The sequence below is a fragment of the Phaethon lepturus genome, unplaced genomic scaffold (genome assembly GCF_000687285.1).
Source record: "Phaethon lepturus isolate BGI_N335 unplaced genomic scaffold, ASM68728v1 scaffold6310, whole genome shotgun sequence".
Lineage (NCBI taxonomy): Eukaryota > Metazoa > Chordata > Aves > Phaethontiformes > Phaethontidae > Phaethon > Phaethon lepturus.
In genome coordinates this window covers 1,994-7,994 of record NW_010511057.1, presented here as the reverse complement: position 1 = coordinate 7,994, position 6,001 = coordinate 1,994, and positions in this window count along the sequence as shown.

Here is a 6,001-nt window from a genome sequence, read left to right as displayed (position 1 = left end):
ACATCAGTCGGACGCGCCAGATCCTCAGATTGACCAATAGCTGCTGCTTTCATACTTTTAAAATGGGTTAAATCCCAGGGGTGCGTGTGTGTGCAGTATATATATGTGGGGTGTATATGTATAGCAAAATATACACTTCTTTTTTTTGTACATAAGTTTTGTATGTTCTCACAGAAGCTTTCCTCTTCTCGGAAGTGTGTACTTCTCTCTCTTCCCCATTTCCCTGGAGTGACTGAATCCTAAAGAGATTATTTTTATACTAAAGACTCTTGGGAGTAGGTTTTCTCTCATTAACAAATGAGGAAAATGTGCTGGGAGCCAAAGGAGCAGAAATCTGAGATTTGTGGGTACTTTCAAGACCAAACGAAGCAGGAGTGAGTCCCCTGACCTGACATACGGAGTTTTCTGTCCTTACAGCATTGAGTATATATATTGTTTGTTGTAACATATTTAAAAATGTCTTTAGTGTAAATTTTAACTTCATATAAATTATTGACTGTTTATGATCCTTTCGGGGAGGGGGAGAATTTGGGGGATTGTTTGGTCTTAAAGTGGTCCAAAGATTTCAGAACGAACTAATTTTAGCCGATGACCCTTTCAGGAGCTATGAAGCACGTGTTAAGTTTATACTTGACGAGGCTTTTCTGATACAGCTTGGTGATCGATGCGGTGCGGTCAGCTGGCTCCAGTCGAAGCCCTGAGATAAAGTACTTGGGACTTCACTTGGTTCTCGGGGGTGAAGGACACCAGAACATCCCGCTCCCGAGTCCCGCTACCCCTTTGCCCCCGCGTCCCTTGCTTTGCCTTCTGTGCGCGCCGTGCGGCGGAAGCAGCCGGCAAGAGAGGCCGAGCAAGAACTCGAACCGAAAAAAGAGACACTAAAGCCAATCTAAAGTGGGGAGAGCGCAAGGCTCTTGGCTCTGCACGTCAAGCAGAAGCTGAACGTGACTGTGGTTAGCTACCCGCTGCCTGTCTGCTGCTGCTCAGGCGTCTGGCCCTTCGATGTTTTCCCGATACCCGCGCCGCGTCCTGCACGCTTCCCAGGACGGGTGCGTCGGACGGGTGCGGTGGCCACTGCTTTCAGCTCTTCGGGATCTCAACTTCCGTCTTCTGGACTGTGCTTTGGTTTGCTGCTGTTTGCCTAAAAGACAGAGCCGAGTAGCATAAAATGTTAGAAAATAATCGTGAAGCTAAACAGGTCTGGTAGTGGTGAGGGAGGGTGCTGGCAGGGAGAAGTGCTAAAGCAAGAAATGAAGATTATCCGTGTCGCAGGCCCTTGTCGTACAGGAGGTGGTTTTAAAAGGGGAGAGAGATGCTCGGTCCTCAGCTTCTCCTCCCGGAGAAGCCCACGAGCCAGTTTGTGCTCTCTGCCAGGAGAAAACGACTCGGTGAGGGCGGCCGCCACGCTGGCCTGTGGCTTTATATTCCAGCCCAGTCGGTGCTGCTGATTTTTCCCTGTAAGCGATGAAAGGGGCTGCGGTTCGTAGGGAAGCGCCTCTCCGAGCCCGCCCCGCTCGAGCCCCGCGGTAGCCAACGGGGAGGATGACGGACTCTGCGCCACCGAATCTGGTCGGTTTGGACAAAGGTGGAGGGGACAGGTTGCTCGCAAAGTTGAATGGAAAAATAATACGGTCCAGCCGTGGGTAAGAACCTCTGATTTCAAAAGGCCTCGTTTACATTTCTTCTGCTTTACAAAGTAGTAATTGTTTAGCAGCTCTGTACTACACTGCAGGAAAGAAGACATATTCTCACACTTTTCTAAGGCAGAGAGGTTTTTCTTAGGAGAATTTTTTAATTTATTTTAATATATAAAACACTGTAAAAAAAAAAAGCAACCAACCAACAATTTGTTTTCTTAAACACACAGAACATATAAATTTGTATCCGTGAAATCTTGGCAGGTGGATGTGGTGGGATTATTTTTGTCCTGTTCTGGTGCAGTCTACCTCAGTGTTTCTTAAGGATGATTTTAATACTACGCACCTCTAACCCTGTTTAAATATTCTGGTCTGGACCTATTGTGGATCAGAGAAAATCAATATCGGCTGATTCCAATGCTAGGGACCATTCACCGAAGGGAATGGGTAGGAGAACGGCTCGTCACTGTTTATCGCTAATCTGAGCAGTAGTGACCAAAGGAATCGACTCACAAATTTGGATCTGATATCCTGATATCTTAGTTCTGTTGTGATTTAAAAAAAAAAAAAAAAGCCATTTGAGTGTTTGAACTTTAGTGAACTAACAACCTGAAAGGAGTAGACCACTTTCCTTCTGGAGCAGCATTTTTGCCAGCGTGGACCAGGGACTGTGACCAACCCTTGTTGTTGGGGTTGGATCGGGGTCTCGGTCACTGTCCTCGCTGTGCACAGGTAACCCGGGGTCCTGCCGGTGGGATGTGACCTCCTGAAATAAACCTTGCCCAGCTTGTCCTTGGTTTGGTAACATTTTAAATTGCAGCGATGGCAACTGTGGGAAAAGAGGATCTTCTGTAGAAACGAACATGGGAACCTTGTGTTGGGTCTGGCTTTTAAACGTCGTCGATCTTGGTCGGCCCTCTGCGTACCCGTGATTCGCAACGCTCGGGTCGCCGAGCAAGGGAGTACGCGCTTGGCTTTGTGGACAGGCAGTCCATTCGCACGGCGCGTACGGTCATCTTCAGTCCGCACCACGCGGACCAGTTGTTTATACCCGATACTGTGCGTAAAGATTATTCCGGTCATCCTTTCTACCTTGTGCCGAGGGTGAGGAAGGGCGTATGGTACTAGTGGTGAGGATATCGTTTTTTCCTCGTTTTAAAAACAAAATACCACTAGCGGTCGCCACTCGTGGCTGTTAAAGATCGCGCTCGCTTAACTGTAAAGTTAGGAAGAATAAATGAACATCGTTTGGAAAGCCCAGCTCTCACTTCTGGAAAATCCTTCATTCTCAGCCCGCAGCTGACACTTTGGTCTCCGCTGTTCGAAGATCCTCACCCTGGGGATGCCAAAATCCCTCACTTGGATCTGGCCGATACCCGTTCAGAGACGCCGGGCGTTGCCTACAAGTCGAGATCGCACGTGCCAGACGAAACCTTCTCTACGCGGGGCGTTGCGAAGGCCTCCTGCCCAGGAGAAGGTGTGAGGAGGTGAGAACGGCTGGAGGAGGGCAGCCGTGACCGGCAGGTGGGAAGCTCTTTCTTTTCTTGAGGTAGCATTTGTTGGAGGGTTGGATCCTGCCCTTTGTGGGCAGAGAACGTCCCGCATGGGGCAGCAGGACAGACCCATCAACCATTCCGGGGCAGCCGTAGCCTCCCGTGCGCGGTCTGGGGACGCGGAGGGCACCGGCAAGTACCCGGAACTTGGCTACCCCGAAAGCTGCCGGAGCAGGAGGCGTAACGACCAGCTTGCTGCGCGCTGCTGCGTTTTCGCCGAGCAGAGGTTTGAAGCGTGAGACTGGAGAGGTTTCTCGGAAGCGTTTGTCCGTTCAATTCCATTGCCACCTCCTGAAGGCCTCCGGCAAATCTGGCCCTTCCCTTGCGGGGCAGCGCAGCGTCGCAACGCTTGGCTGCGAGGTCGGAAACGTGTCTCTCTCGGCTGCTTGTTAATACTCTTATTGTGTCGTAAAATAGAAGAGCTGATAACGTAAAACTCTCGTGCCAGCACTGGGTGGGGAAAGGCGATAGGAACTAGACCACGCCGCAAGGAGGGTGTTTTCTGTTGATGTAAAGCAGCTCTGCTGGTATGAAGAGGCTGCTCTTGGGTTGCTAAAGAATACTCCTAATTTACAGGCAGGAGATCTCTGTCCTCCTAGCTTTGTAATCGTAGTGATGGGACACTTTGCTTCAGTGTGTTGCATATAACGTTGGTATCTCTTTGGAAAAATCTCAAAGTCGCCGACGGTGTTACTGACCTAACCGTGATGAAGGCAAATAGGAAAAGACAGGAGCAAGAAGGGTGCTGTGTGGGTTATTCTTGAGCCTCCGTTTTAGGGGAGGGAGAGAGGCAATCCAGTTCCCTCTTAACGTCGCTGTGAGACGAAGACGGACCGCGAGGTACTCCGGGCCCTTCACCGCGCGCAGTGATTCCCAAAACCAAGACTGGAACCTTGTTTTACGAGTCAGAAAGTAAAATGTCGTTGTGCCATAAAAACCTTACTCCCAAGGCTGTGCTGGGTGCTCCCGTGATCCTTGTGAGATCGCTTCAGAGCCTGGAGTGAGCAAGAAACTGCAGCTAAGCCCTCCGATGCTCTCGCTGTGTCCCAGCCTCCCTCGGAGCTGCTGCCGTGGGGAGCCTCGCAGGCGCGGCCACCGCAGGACCCCCTTCCCCGCCGCGAAAGAGCCGATGCCCCTCGTCGTTTCCTGGGCGCGTGGCCCGGGGAGAGGAGCTACTGAATGGGTTGAAGTCAAGAAATAAGTTACTTCAGAAATACGTGAAATTCGAAAGAAGAAGATTAGCTTGGTATTTGTATGGACTTAATTGAATTTGGCCTTTTTATTACCTTCTGCTTGGCGCTGTGTTGACTCCGCTTGGATTCTGTACGTGAATGTTGGTGTAAGAGCATTAACGTGTTCAGCCTGTTCCGTTCCGGCTTGCCTTGTTACGAGCATCGCAAGAGCGAAGCCAGTCGTACCATTGACTTTTCGAGGAACCTGACTGTTCAAAAGCAATTCTAAAGCTACCATTTTTAGCAAACCTGCTGTCGTTAAACGTGTATTTCCTTTTTCAATGAAATTGCTTGTCCTTCTTGAAAGTAAGCACTTATTCTTGCAGTTTTCAGCAAATCAACTGCAGCACAATGCAAGCTCTAAGGGGACAGGTAGAGAAATGACTTTTTAAATATTGCATAATAAAGTTAGTATTAACTCCTACGGCGTTGTTATTTTTTTTTGCCGACAGATGTGCAATCGGCAAGAAATCGCGTTTCCAGTAGTCTTTCTTTCTCCGAGCCCAGTGGTCCAACTACGTAGTTTCTTCTTCTCAGGAGGTCCAGAAGGTCCCTGTGGGAGCAGGGTCCGGCCGGGAGGACCTGGGATAGTTCTGGCAGCTAAAGAGGAGCCACCAGCGGACTTGAAATGTGGGCACAGACGCGCTGGCTTAGCTGAAGTCCCAGCACGGCCGGTAAAGCTTGAGCTCAGGACTAATTACCTGAGAGATCTGAGCTGGACTTAATACCAAAGCCCTTCTGTTAATCCAGACTCTCCCAGCAGCATCCGGCAACGCTTCCGCCATCCCGGTTTCTGAATGTTTCCCCCATAACCCAGCCCCGTGAAAACTGGCCGATGGGGAATTTTAGAAAGGCCACTTCTAAATCCGAAAAGACAGAATGAGATTTAAAGAGGAAAAGCATTGCCTTTCGCTTTAGTTTGGCGAATGATTTTATTCTTGGAGTATCAAAACTGGTTTGTGTTTGAGGACCTGCATGGATGGGGGTACTGGGCATCAGCTTTATCAACCACAGCCAAAAGCAAATGCTTGCTGCTTGCACTTAAATAAACTTTTAAAGACAGTTTTGGTTACATGTTAAGCAATGGTGTGTGAAGCCTTTTTTTTTTTCTTGGTCTTTTTTTTCCCCTGTTTAATCTGGCTGCTCCCACCTTTCTGCATATCTAAGGTCCCAGAATACAAGTAGTATTGCAGATACCCCTGGTTTGAAATAAAGGATGAAATGGGCCGTGATTTTTTTTTTTTTTTTCAAAAAGGAAGAAAAAAAAAAGAAAAACCTTCCCCCTTGATTTACTTTTTCAATGTTTTCATATATAAGAACTAAGCAGCGACACGTACAGAAGATACCTTTGAATATCAAGAAAAAAAAATCTTGCTGTGTGTCAGACTATTGAACAATTAAGTGTTTATATTAAAACTCTGAATAAATTATCCAAGAATAACTGTTCATTTTGTGTCTGCTGCCTGCACAGCACTGAATGCTGCTTTACCACAGAGAAAGCACTAAATTCGTATCTTGGAATAAGCAACATTTTCAGTTGCAAAATGAATGGTGTGAAGAAAAAAAAAAATACAAACAA